We start from the raw sequence: 14,279 nt of genomic DNA on the forward strand, positions 1-14,279 counted from the left end.
ATAGGGGGGAAAGTGATAGTAATAAAAATGATAATAATTTAAGTATGCTGTAACTTAACATTAACATTCTGTGGGCCACATTATCTCTCACAAAAGTATAGAAACCCAGTGCCATTGGCTCTACCTGTAAATCCTAGTGACTCAGAGGATCTGTTTGAAGCCAGCCCAAGCAGGAATGTTCATGAGACTTTTTTTTTTTTTGAGGGGGGGGGAAGATCAGTCATGGGCTTGAACTCTGGGCCTGGGCCCTGTCCCTTAGCTCTTCAGCTCAAGGCACTTGGGCCACTTGCCAGAGTGCGTGCGCGCGTGCGCACACACACACACACACACACACACACACACAGTCTAGAGCTAGAGACAAGTGATCTAGGTTTTAGATCCAGCTTTGCTTGCTGTACACTAGATCTATGAATTTCCCTCCTGAGAGCTTTGTAGCTTTCTCTGTTGTTAAAGAATGTGTAGGATGGGGCTGGGAAGGTAGCTCAGTGGTAGAGCTCTTGCCTTGCATGCATGAGGCCCTGGGTTCGATTCCTCAACACCACATAAGCAAAAAGAAAAAAGCCGGAAGTGGTGCTGTGGCTCAAGTGGTAGAGTGCTAGCCTTGAGCTGAAGAGCTGAGGGACAGTGCCCAGGCCCAGAGTTCAGGCCCCACAACCGGGCCCAAAAAAAAAAAAGAATATGTAGGATCCATTACTCTGGTTTACTCTACGTCCCAAATTTAATGTGTTGTGTTTTGACTTGGGTATTTTAGTAGCTATTCATGTTGTGCTTGTCATGATCAAATCTCCAGGAAGGGTGTAAATTTCTTCACCATGTACATAAATATACATTCATATGCATATATATGAACCTATGATAAAGCCATATTTATTCTAGGTAATACTGCTGCTCATTGTAGATATTATTCCAAAGCTGAGCACTGGTGGCCCATGTGTATAATCCTAGCTACTCAGAAAGGATTGCGGTTTGAAGGCAACCTGGGCAGGAAATTCTGTGAGACTTATCTCCACTTAAGTACCAAAAAGCTAGAAGTAGAGGTATAGCTCAAGTGATAGAGTACTAGCCTTGAGAATAAAGAAAAGCTCAGAGACAGTGCCCAGTCCCGGAGCTTAAGCCCCAGGATGCCACCCCCTCCCCCCCAATTCAAACATTCATACCCTCAAATGTACTAAAAATTAAACTTGTAATTACTCCTGGTAATGTTCTTTTTTTTGGTGGTAGTGGAGGACTGTGGTTTGAAGTCAGAGTCTTGCATTTGCTAGTCAAGCTCTACCATGTGAGCCAAATCTTTAGCCCTTTTCACTTTAGTTTTTTTTTAGGGGTCTCCTGAAAAAAGTCACCTACTTTTTCACTGGGCCAACTTTGGACCAAGATTATCCTCTCTACATCTTCTACATAGCTGGGATTACAGGGTGAACCACCATGCCCAGCTTGTTTGTTGAGGTTTCACTTTTGGCCTTCTTGAATAGTTGTGATTACAGGGCTTGAACCACTGCATCCAACTTGGTAATGTTCTTTAAATCATCCTGCATAATTTATTTTTCTTGGAGAAATCTGTCATTGTTACTGAGATTATTCTGTGTTTGAATATTTGGTCTTTCTTACATTCCACAGATTTTTTTTTTTAAATGGTCGTGGGGCTTGAACTTTGGGCACTGTCCGGTCCTCCTTCCTCTCCCAGCTCTTTTGCTCAAGGCTAGCACTATACCACTTTGAGCCACAGCACCACTTACGGTTTTCTGGTGGTTAATTGGAGATAAGAGTCTCACAGACTTAACTGCCTGGGCTGACTTTGAACTGTGATCCTCAGATTTCAGTCTCCTTATTAGCTAGGGATTACAGGCTTGGCCACCAGTGCCTAACCATCCCACAAATTCTTGGGAACTTGTCCCCAGGTTTCTATAGGTACTCAAAAGTTACCATTAGATGAGGAGAAAGTTATAAATGTTTGAAGGCCAACAAAACAAAACAAAATGAAAAAACCTTAGCTGAATTTAACATTTTAAATACAGGACCTACATTATTACTTACTCACTAAGTATTTAATGAATGTCTCACGTTCTAGGCACTGTCACTGGTCTGTGTAGAAAGCCTTCTGCCTTTGTGGAGTGGATGTGCTGTTCAGTGGAAACATACTGGACAGAGTAGTTTCAGTTAGTGGTAAGTGCTCTGGAGAAAATAAGACCTGTTATGGATGATGAATGGAAATGGAGTTCTGCTGTGGATCAGATGGTTAAGTCTAGCCATCTTCTAGAGGTAAAAGTTGACTGGTGATCCCAGCAAGTAGGAAGAATCAGCCATGATGACTAAGGGAGAATGAGTCCTTATAGGTAGAAGATACATTAGCTTGCGTCTTATTCTGACAATCTGTGCATGTAAATCAATTTTTGATTTGTCTCAGGCTTGTCATAATTGTTGATCGGTGATGTAAATATAGTAAGAACATTTTATGTTTTAGAACCTAATTCAAGTTGGCCTTGTTTAAATTCAGATTCAAAGAAACCAATTGTTCACAATCTTTAGGTTTAAAAATTGTTGTTGTTTTATTTAGCTTGAACTCAGGACCTTGTACATGGTAGGTAGGAAGTTTTTTTTGAAAAGCATTGGCTGTTGGAAGTGGTGCTATGGCTCAAGTGGTAGGCACTAGCCTTGAGCTGAAGAGCTGAGAGACAGTGCCCTGGCCCCAGAAGTCAGGCCCCATGACCGACCAAAAAAAAAAAAAAAAAAGGCTTTGGCTGTATATCCTAGGGTGTGGCATTGAATTCTGGATTCTCCTGCCTCTAAGCTGGGATTCATAAGCATGTGCTACCATGCCTGGCTGCTAGAAAGTCATTTTTAAAACCCTGCAAGAGATCCCATATTGTTGATAAAGATCATAGTGGCTTTATGACTATGTAGGAAAGTGTCCATGATTTTTAGAGATGAAGACTGAAGAATGAGGGAAAAATATGGTAGATGCTTTTGGGCTACACATTTATATTAAAGTAACTATTCTTTTTTTTTTTTTTTTTGGTTGGTCAAGGGGCCTGAACTCTGGGCTTGGGCGCTGTCCCTAAGCTCTTCAGCTCAAGGCTGGCACTGTACCACTTGAGCCACAGCAACACTTCCAGCTTTTTCTGCTTATGTGGTACTGAGGAATCGAACCCAGGGCCTCATGCTTGCGAGACAAGCACTCTACCACTGAACCACCTTCCTAGTCCCAACTATTCTTTTTTTTTTTTTTTTTTTTGGGTCCGGTTGTGGGGCCTGAACTCTGGGCCTGGGCGCTGTCCCTCAGCTCTTCAGCTCAAGGCTAGCGCTCTACCACTTGAGCCACAGCACCACTTCCGGCTTTTTTCTTTTTGCTTATGTGGTGCTGGGGAATCGAACCCAGGGCCTCATGCATTGCAAGGCAAGCGCTCTACCACTGAGCCACCTTCCCAGCCCCCAACTATTTTATTCTTAACTGCCGCTTTTCAAATAACTATTGAGTTATGTTCTGATATAGTCTTGTGGTCATATGAAATAGAAGGAAGAGGAGCTGGGAAGGTGGCTCAGTGGTAGAGTGCTTGCCTTGCATGCATGAGGCCCTGGGTTCAATTCCTCGGCACCACATAAGCAGAAAAAGCTGGAAGTGGGGCTGAGGCTCAAGTGGTAGAGTGCTAACCTTAAGCTGAAGAGCTGAGGGGCAGCTCCCAGGCCCAGAGTTCAGGCCCCACGAATGAAAACCCCCCCCAAAAAAAAAAAAATTCAGGGCCTTATACTTACCACTTGAGCCACACCCCTAGCTCTTTTTGCTTTATTTCTTTTTCGTAGGATCTTGTATTTTTGCTGAAGCAGGCCTGGACCTCAGTCTTCCTGTTTACACCTCTTGAGTAGCTAGAATGGCTGGCATATACCAATATACCCAGCTTGTTAATTGTTGACTGCTTGCTAATTTTTTGTGTAGACTGGCCTTAAACTGTGATTCTCCTTATGTCCACCTTTCAAAGTGTCCTGAAGTAAATTACTGGTTTTATCTAGCTTTTTAAATGAACTTAAAAAACTTGAAAATTTCATATATAATAGAAACTTATCAACACATCATTACAGGAAGTGGCTATTGCATTTTGGTTTATTTCATGGTTATTCTTTGACTAATGCATGGATATTTATATATTTATATATATATATATATTTATTTTTTTCACCCACCCTGCCCATATTTTAATTTTTTTTTTTTCTTTGGGCGGTCGTGGAGCTTGAACTCTAGGCTTGGGCACTGTTCCTGTGCTCTTCAGCTCAAGGCTCGTGCTCTACCACTTGAGCCACAGGTCCACTTCCAGTTTTTGAGTGGTTTATTGGAGATCAGAGTCTCATGGACTTTCCTGCCTGGGCTGGCTTTGAACCTCCATCCTCAGATCTCAGATCTCAGCCTCCTGAGTAGCTAGGATTACAGGCGTGAAGCACCGGCCCGGCTCTATATTTTATTTTTAAACCTAAACAGTATTTTGAACTTTTTTTTTTGTTTGTTTGTTTTTTCTGGGTCCGGTCATGGGGCCTGAACTCTGAGCCTAGGCGCTGTCCCTCAGCTCTTCAGCTCAAGGCTAGCGCTCTACCACTTGAACCATAGTGCCACTTCTGACTTTTTTCTTTTTGCTTATGTGGTGCTGAGGAATCGAACCCAGGGCCTCAGTCATGCAAGGCAGGTGCTCTACCACTGAGCCACCTTCCCAGCCCCATTTTGAACTTATTTTTGAAACAAATTTTATCTGTTCATGGATTTATTTATTGTGCTGATAATGGGGCTTGAATTCAGGGTCTCATGCTCTTGATTAGCTTTCTCTGCTCAAGGCTGGTGCTCTACTACTTTACCAAATAAGAGTCTCTTGGATTTGTTTGTATGGGTTGGCTTTGAAATAGAATCTGGATCCTCAGACCTTAGTCTCTTCAGTTTCCTCTTACAAGTTTGAGCCACTGGGGCCTAGCCTTGTTCATTTTTTTCATAAGTAATTTTCAAAAAAAATTTGGGGTGGCATTTTATATTGAACACAGAATCCTCAAGCATGCTAAGCACGTGTACTACTTACCTTTACCTTCCACGTCCTGTGTTCCTATTTCTTAGTAGAATATTTGCATGCATTTTTTTTTTTTTTTGGGTCCGGTCGTGGGGCCTGAACTCTGGGCCTGGGCGCTGTCCCTCAGCTCTTCAGCTCAAGGCTAGCCCTCTACCACTTGAGCCACAGCGCCACTTCCGGCTTTTTTCTTTTTGCTTATGTGGTGCTGAGGAATCGAACCCAGGACCTTGAGCATGCAAGGCAAGCGCTCTACCACTGAGCCACCTTCCCAGCCTTGCATGCATTTTTTCTTTACTTTTTTTCTCTTGGTACTGGAGATTGAAATCCACCCAGTATGAGGCAGGTTTTGTACTACTTGAGCTATGCTCCTAGCCCTCTACCTTTGTTTTTTCTGTTTTCTTTTTCTTTTTGGTGCTAGTCCTACCAAGATTGGCTTCAGTGATCCTCAGATCTCAGCCTCCTTAGTAGCTAGGATTATAGGCATGAGCCACCAGCATCCAGTTTAATTCACTTTTTTTTTTTTTTGGTTGATCATGGGGCTTGAACTTAAGAGTTTGGGTGCTGTCCCTGAGTTTCTTTTGCTCAAGGCTAGTGCTCTACCACTTGAGCCATAGTCCTACTTCTAGCTCTTTCTGAATAGTTTATTGGAGATGAGAATCTCACAGACTTCACTGCCCAGGCTTGGCTTCAAACTAGCCTTCTATCTGAGATCCTCAGATTTCAGCCTCCTGTGTAGCTAGGATTACAGGCATGAGCTCCCAGCTTCCAGCTCTGCTTATTTACTTTTTATTTTATTTTATTTTAGGGTCTGGTCATGGGGCCTGAACTCTAGGCCTGGGCGCTGTCCCTCAGCTCTTCAGCTCAAGGCTAGTACTCTACCACTTGAGCCACAGCGCCACTTCCGGCTTTTTTCTTTTTGCTTATGTGGTACTGAGGAATCGAACCCAGGGCCTCATGCATGCAAGGCAAGCGCTCTACCACTGAGCCACCTTCCCAGTCCCATCTGCTTATTTACTTTTGATGTCAGTTTAGATCTCCTCTCCCTCTCCCCTCCCTCTCCCTCTCCCCTCCCTCTCCCTCTCCCTCTCCCTCTCCCTCTCCCTCTCCCTCTCCCTCTCCCTCTCCCCTCCCTCTCCCTCTCCCTCTCCCTCTCCCTCTCCCTCTCCCTCTCCCTCTCCCTTTCCCCTCCCTCTCCCTCTCCCTTTCCCCCTGCCCTATCATCTTCCTTCTCCTCCCCCCCTTTCTCTTTCCCCTTTGTTTTTGTGTGTGCCAGCCCTGTCCTTGAAATCAGGGCCCAGGAACCATTCCTGAGCTACTTTTGGACAAGTCTAACACTCTACCATTTGAGCCACAGCTCCACTTCCAGCTATTTGGTGGTTAATTGGAGATAAGAGTCTCCTGGAGAGTCAAGGCACTGTGACTTACACCTATAATCCTAGCTACTCAGGAGGCTGAGATCTAAGAGTCCTGGTTCAAAGCCAGCTCAGGCAGAAAGAGTCTCATGGACTTTTCTGCCTGGGCTGGCTTCAAACTGTTGTTCTCTGATCCCAGACTTCTCAGTAGCTTTGCCTGGCTTTTTTTTTTTTTTTTTTTTTTGGTCAGTTGTGGGGCTTGAACCCTGGGCCTGGGCACTGTCCCTGAGCTCTTTAGCTCAAAGTGACCATTCTACCACTTGAGCCACAGTGCTGCTTCTGATTTTCTGGGGGTTAATTGGAGATAAAAATCTCTTGGGGGCTGGAAAGGTGGCTCAGTGGTAGAGTGCTTGCCTTGCATGCATGAGGCCCTGGGTTCGATTCCTCAGCACCACATAAGCAGAAAAAAAAAGCGGGAAGTGGTGCTGTGGCTCAAGTGGTAGAGCGCTAGCCTTGAACTGAAGAGTTGAGGGACAGCGCCCACGACCAAAATTCAGACCCCACGACCGGACCCTCCCAAAAAAATCTCTTGGACTTTCCTTCCTGGGCTGGCTTTGAACTGTCATCCTCAGAGTAGCTAGTATCCTCTTGAGTAGCTAGTATTACAGGTGTGAGCCACCAGTGCCCAGATCTGTTTTTTTTTAAGTAATGCAAATGATATCAAGTTAACAAAATACAAGGTACAGGGGAAAATAAAGCTTCTGTTCAACTTTTTTTTTTTTTTAACTACCCAATTCTTTTGGAGGTAGAGTTCCTCTTGCTATTTTGTTAGGTATGTTCAGAAAATAGCAGTTTTTTGTTTTTTTTTTTGGGTCCGGTCATGGGGCCTGAACTCTGGGCCTGGGTGCTGTCCCTCAGCTCTTCAGCTCAAGGCTAGTGCTCTACCACTTGAGCCACAACACCACTTCCGGCTTTTTTCTTTTTTACTTATGTGGTGCTGAGGAATCAAACCCAGGAGCTCAGGCATGCAAGGCAAGTGCTCTACCACTGAGCCACCTTCCCAGCCCCTGGCTTTTTTCTTTTTGCATATGTGGTGCTGAGGAATCGAACCCAGCCAGGGCCTCATGCATGCAAGGCAAGTGCTCTACTACTCAGCCACCTTCTCAGCCCCAGTTTTTTTTTTTTTTTTTTTTGGTCGGTCATGGGGCTTGAACTCTGGGCTTGGGCGCTGTCCCTGCATTCTTCAGCTCAAGGAGAGCACTCTACCTTTTGAGCCACAGCACCACTTCCAGTTTTCTAGTGGTTTATTGGAGATAAGAGTCTCATGGACTTTGCTGCCCGGGCTGGCTTTGAACCTCGTTTCTCAGATCTCAGCCTCCTGAGTAGCTAGGACTACAGGTGTGAGCCACTGGTGCCTGGCTAAAAATAGCAGTTCTTAACAGTGTGGTATGTGGACTCTTGAGGAGGTCTTTGGGTGTGGGAGGTCTGCTATGTTGAAACTTTCATAATAATACCAAGTTCTTCTTTGCTGTGTGACAAATGTCAGCATTAGTTGACATTTGCAGTGGTATTTTTGAAACAGCTGTAGTATGGACCAAGAAAGTGGCAGAGCTGCACCAACAATCTTTAAATTTTTGATTACTACACATACACTATTAAAAAAAAAGAGCCAGTTTCACTTAAGAATACCCTTTATACCAGGTGTGGTGGCTCATGACTGATCTCAGCCACAGAGAAGAAGGCAGAAGGATCACAAGTTTGAGACCAAAGCTATAGTAAAACCCTATTTCAAAAACAGAATACAAACTGAAGGATTGAAGGCCTAGTTCACGGAGTAGAGTGCTTACTGAAGCTTGGGTTGAATCTCTAGTACTACTAAAACAAAACAAAAATACTGTTTATAAGCAGTAAAGTCCGGTAATCTTGTCCCTTAAAGGCATTGTTATAAGTACTGCGTGTGACATTACATGGGGATGTTTGCTGTAAGGTGCTTCTGTACACCAGAGTGTAATACTCCCGGACTTGTGTCACTAAGTTGTGATGGGAGTAAAAAACAGGTCCTTCTTTTTCTTTTTGGAATGTTGCTTTTGCCTGAAAAAAAAAACAAACTTGGGTATTTGTATATGTTTTTTCTAATATACATGAAGTGAGCCTGTAACTTCAAGGAAAGCAACTGATACAATCTATTTCCAAGAGAGAATTTGAGTTTTCAAACAAAACAATCAAAATTGAAAGACTGTGATCTTAATAGTTGCTCAGAGCTTTTCTGTGAGATTGCTTTTGATAATAACAAATACATATTTGCATATTTATTTAGTGTCCACACTGGAGCTTGGCCCCCTCACCTCTCAGTCTCAGCTTTTCTCTGTGGTTGGTGTCCTGTCACTTGAGCATTGCCTCCAGTTGTTGTATTTTGCTGGTTATTTAGAAGTTAGTCTCTTGCAGATTTGTCTGTCATGCCTGGTTTCATATCATGATTCTCAGGTTCCTGACAGTAGCTAGGATTGTAGGTGTGAGCCACTGGTACTAGCTATACATTTTTTATTTTTAAAATTTATTTTTGTGTATTAGTGATTGACCCTAGGATGTCACATATGTTAGGCAAGTACTCTACCAGTCAACTATACCCCGAGCAACTTTTACTACATTTTTTGAGACAGTCTTTCGAAGTTAACTCAGGTTGACTTTAAATGTGATCTTCCTGACGCAGGTTGCCGAGTAACTTGTATTAAGAAATATATGTCACAGCATCTGGACACATACACACACACACTCTGCTGATTATGAAATGTGTTGGTGTTTGAGAATATTGCATAATTGGGTGTTTTTCAGGTTTGACTAATGCATGATATTACAAAGTTATGCATACATAAAAGATCTTCAGAAAATGAAAAATATAGTAATACATTTTTATTGAAACAACATGAAAGGTTTCACTGATAATAGTTTCAGATTTCACATTTCAACTGTACTTTATAAAGTTTGTCAAGTTTTGAGGTAAAGTGTAAATAATGTCCACTATTACCTGAGAAAGTTATTAAAAATGCTAATTCTTTTTTTATTTCCATTTTTAAAGTAGTTATACAAAGGAATTGCCATGTAATGAATCATCTTGATCAATCAGTGTGCTGCTTTCTTTTTCAAATAGAAAAATGGCTCAAGTGGTAGAGTGCTAGCTTGAGCTGAAGAGCTGAGGGACAGCGCCCAGGCCCAGAATTCCAGCCCCATGACCAGACACCCCCCCCCCCCCCCAATTTTTTTTTTTTACAAAGCTGGGTTTTCTTACAATTTAATCAGAACAGTTTGTCAAAATAAGTTCAGTACAGAGGCAATAGAAGACATCTTTCATCTATGAAATCAGACTTAAAGGAAATCTTGAATTCAAAATAGGTCTGTGGAGCCGGGCGCTGGTGGCTCATGCCTGCAATCCTAGCTACTCAGGAGGCTGAGATCTGAGGATCGCGGTTCAAAGCCAGCCCGGGCAGGAGAGACTGTGAGACTCCTATCTCCAATAAACCACCAGAAAACCAGAAGTGGCGCTGTAGCTCAAGTGGTAGAGTGCTCGCCTTGAGCTGAAGAGCTAGCTGAGGGACAGTGCCCAGGCCCAGAGTTCAAGCCCCATGACCGACCAAAAAAAAAAAATAGGTCTGTGGTTTTGTTATTTCTGTTCAACAATGTCAAAGTTGGGGGTCTGGAAATAGGGCTCAAATAGTAGAGCACCTACCTAGCAAGCGGGAAACCCTGAGTCCACACCCCAGGACTTCAAGAACTAGAGTTAAGAGTCTTCACAAGAGTAAGAATCTTCACAAGCCAAACTTGAGCAGTGCTTCTCCAGAGAATTAACCAGTTGTAAGTCTTCTAACTTCTGGCAGATGTGTTCACACTTCCCCCTTTATCCCTTCTGCCTCATTGTAGTTCCACTGCAGTTTGCGCGTGTGCATGTTCATGTTTGTGGTACGGGCAATGAGCCTGGGGTTGTGTATGATAGGCATAGGCAAGAGTAGTCCCATTAAGTTATATAGCCAGCCTCATTGCAGTCTTAAAATTACTTAAAATATCAATTCAGTAAATCTTTAGTGAATACTAGCCAGGTTAAGTTTTGGGGACCAAAATCATGGCCAAAACAGTCTCTGTTCTAGTGGGAAAGCATACAAGATTTGTAGGTGGTGGGCTGGGAAGGTGGCTTAGTGGTAGAGCACTTGCCTTGCATGCCTGAGGCCCTGGGTTCCATTCCTCAGCACCACATAAGCCAAAAGAAAAAAGCCAGAGGTGGCGCTGTGGCTCAAGTGGTAGAGTGCTAGCTTGAGCTGAAGAGCTGAGGGACAGCGCCCAGGCCCAGAGTTCAGGCCCCACTACCGGATCCAAAAGAAAGATTTGTAGGTGGTAATTACAGAAATAATTGAATTGGAGAAAGAAGACAGTGCACAAGGTTAACTTTTTGTTTTTACTTGTTTCTCCTTTTATTTTTCCATAATTTTTTTTCTTTTTTTTTTTTTTTTTTTTGTCGGTCATGGGGCTTGAACTCTGGGCCTGGGCGCTGTCCCTCAGCTCTTCAGCTCAAGGCGAGTGCTCTACCACTTGAGCTACAGCGCCACTTCCGGTTTTCTGGTGGTTTATTGGAGATAGGAGTCTCACGGTCTCTCCTGCCCGGGCTGGCTTTGAACCGCGATCCTCAGATCTCAGCCTCCTCAGTAGCTAGGATTACAGGCGTGAGCCACCAGCGCCCGGCTAAACGTTTGCGTGATTTTTTTTTTTTTTTTTTGGGTCCGGTAGTGGGGCCTGAACTCTGGGCCTGGGCACTGTCCCTCAGCTCTTCCGCTCAAGGCTAGCACTCTACCACTTGAGCCACAGCACCACTTCCGGCTTTTTTCTTTTTGCTTATGTGGTGCTGAGGAATTGAACCCAGGGCCTCAGGCATGCAAGGCAAGTGCTCTGCCACTGAGCCACCTTCCCAGCTTTTCCATAATTTTTATTTCTTTATTTTTTTTAGTTTATTTTTGTCAATCCTAGGGCTTGAACTCAAGTTCAAGTGCTAGGGGTTGAGGGGCACTGTCCCTGAGCTGCTTTTGCTTAAAGCTGGATTCTACTACTTGAGCCACGACATCGCTTCTAGCCTTTTCTGTTTATATGGTATGAGGGATCTAACCCAGGGCTTCAGGCATGCGTATTCTCAGCCTTCCACTATTGTATGTATGTATGTATGTATGTCCATAGTAGGGCTTGAACTCTAGGCCTGGGCGCTGTTCCTCAGCTCTTCAGCTCAAGGCTAGCACTCTACCACCTGAACCACAGCACCACTTCTGGTTTTCTGGTGGTTTATTGGAGATAAGAGTCTCATGGACTTTCCTGCTCAGTCTGGCTTTGAAAGGTGATTCTTAGATATCTTTCAGCCTCCTGAGTAGCTAGGATTACAGGCGTGAGCCACCATCGCCCGGCCCCTCCACAATTTTTAAACAAATGTATTGAGTTTTAAAATACAAAGTGGTCAGGGAAGGTCTCATGGAGAAGGAAACATTTGAGTCAGACCTAAAGGAAATGAGTGAGTCTGTGGGTATGTGGTGGCAAGCACTCTGGGTAGCTGGACTAGCAGTGGCATGCCTGAGGTAACAGCAGTTCTTGCTTGCAGGAGTAGCTAAGAGGTGCTGGGGCCAGAATGGTGTGAGCTAGGAGGTAAATGGCCTTCTTGGAAGACAAAGGTAGCAAGGCTGTGATTTCCTTTAGTTCAAGGAAATATTCTTGTATCATATTATATACATTATAAATATTCTTAAATCTTTGACAGCTTCATAGCCATTGATTTCTCTTATTCTCATCTTTTGGAGTTCCTGCTCGTCAAATGATAGGATGTTTGTTTCATTTCATCTTTTCTTTTCTTTTTTTTTTTTTTTTGGTATTGGAGAATCGAACCCAGGATGTGGCAGTTAGCTAGACAAGTGCTTTTTCACTGAGCTACATCCCAGCTCATTTGTTGCCATTTCTTTACCTACTGCTAGCTTCTTATTTTGTTGTGGATTTAAAAAAAATTGCTCAGCTTAGTAGGAATTTGAAGCATTTTGTGGTAAAGATATGTAATTTACCATATTTAAACAAAATGTTACTTTTTTCTCTTCATAGTCATGATAGTGTTATCAGGATCAAGTTGTATTACTATCACAGAACTGGGCTCTACTAACTTTATTTTATTTTATTTATTTATTTATTTTGGGGTCCGGTTGTGGGCCTGAACTCTGGGCCTGGGCGCTGTCCCTCAGCTCTTAAGCTCAAGGCTAGCGCTCTACCACTTGAGCCACAGCACCACTTCCTGCTTTTTTCCTTTTTGCTTATGTGGTGCTGGGAAATCGAGCCCAGGAGCTCATGCATGCAAGGCAAGCGATCTACCACTGAGCCACCTTCCCAGCCATACTCCTAACTTTAGAGATACAATTATGTTTAAGTATGTGAACAAACAGTTTTTACACATTTGGTGCTTTTGCTTTTACAAAATTTTACAACTGCATACTTTGGTAGAGAATAGTATCAGGGACAGAGCCCAGGCCTCAAGTTCAAGCCCTAGGATAGGCAAACAGCAACAACAAGAACAAAAACCATGTGGTAAAGATATTATTAGAGAATACCTATAAAATTTATTATCATGAATCTGATTGTATTTTCTATGAAATCACTTAAAAAAAAAAGAATTGAATATGGTTGGTTATCTTCCTGTCATAACTCTGCTATGCCTGCTGCTTGTTCTTTAAGTCATGTTCTTAAGAATCAGCTCTTACACTTCTGGACAGTTTCTCCTGCATCGTCAATTGTCCAGCAATATTAGGTACGTTACATCCAGGCTTTTGTTATCAGACCTCAGGCCAGTCTCTCAACTTGTATAAACCTCAATTCCCTGGAGAGGGGTTACCTTCCTCCTCCTCCTCCTCCTCCCCCTCATCATCATTATCATTATTATGTACTAGGGTTTGAACTTATTCTCATGCTTGCCAGATTTGTGAGATAGCATTGAGCCATGCCTCTAGCCCAGTTTTTCACCAGTTATTTTTAGGATAGAGTCTCAAATCCTGCCCCAAGTGCATGCCTAAGCTGGAATCTGTCTCTATGCACTATCACAAGTGCATAGTTGTTCAACTTTCCTTGGTGGAGAGGGAGTCTGTACTTTTTTACCTGGACTTTTTGGGTACTCTACTCTGATCCTTCTTTCGGCCTCCTGTGTACCTTAGGATTAGAGCCATGTGTACCTGTGTGTCCAGCTATATGCTGAGGACTCTAAACTCTAACAAACTTTTTGTCCAATTGGCTTCAAGCCACGATCCTCCCATTCTCAGCCTCCCAAGTAGTTAGGAAAACAGGTATGAGCTACCATTACCTTGTTGAGATGAGGTGGGTTTGTTTTTGTTTTTAGTAGTCCTTATCTGATCTGGCCTTAGACCCTTTCTGATTCTTTTGTGCCATTACCCTTCTTTCAGTTCTTTGTGTAGTCTCATTTTCTTCTGTCAAAATCACTCATTCTGCAGAATTGTGGCTTCACTTCTGTGTGGCTAGTAGTTTATTCTCATGATTTAGTTCTTTTCTTTTTTTGGGGGGGGGGTCCGGTCGTTGGGTCTGAACTCTGGGCCTGGGCGCTGTCCCTCAGATCTTCAGCTCAAGGCTAGTGCTCTACCACTTGAGTCACAGCACCACTTCCGGCTTTTAAAAAAAAATTTTGTTTATGTGGTGCTGGGGAATCGAACCCAGGGCCTCATGCATGCAAGGAAAGTGCTTTACCACTGAGCCACCTTCCTAGCCCTATATTTGTCTCTAAAATTGCATCTTGAGGGGCTGGGAAGATGGCTCAGTGGTAGAGTGCTTGCCTTGCATTCATGAGGCCCTGGGTTCAATTCCTGAGCACCACATAAGCAGA

The 14,279-nt window shown here is 43.4% G+C and overlaps 1 protein-coding gene across 7 annotated transcripts in view; it reads left to right on the forward strand.

Moving 5' to 3' along the window:
* Positions 1 to 14,279, forward strand: part of Rnf111 (ring finger protein 111) — a 66,590-nt gene that overhangs the window by 3,192 nt on the left and 49,119 nt on the right. For 6 of the 7 annotated variants that reach the window (XM_042687666.1, XM_042687669.1, XM_042687671.1 and 3 more), the window contains exon 2: positions 2,066 to 2,160. The exons of the other annotated variant lie outside the window; for it this stretch is intronic. The gene's annotated coding sequence lies outside the window, so the exon portion shown is untranslated. The remainder of the gene's footprint in view (positions 1 to 2,065; positions 2,161 to 14,279) is intronic. 7 annotated transcript variants of the gene reach the window in all.

Source organism: Dipodomys spectabilis, unplaced genomic scaffold (genome assembly GCF_019054845.1).
Source record: "Dipodomys spectabilis isolate Male_0828 unplaced genomic scaffold, ASM1905484v1 ptg000108l, whole genome shotgun sequence".
NCBI lineage: Eukaryota > Metazoa > Chordata > Mammalia > Rodentia > Heteromyidae > Dipodomys > Dipodomys spectabilis.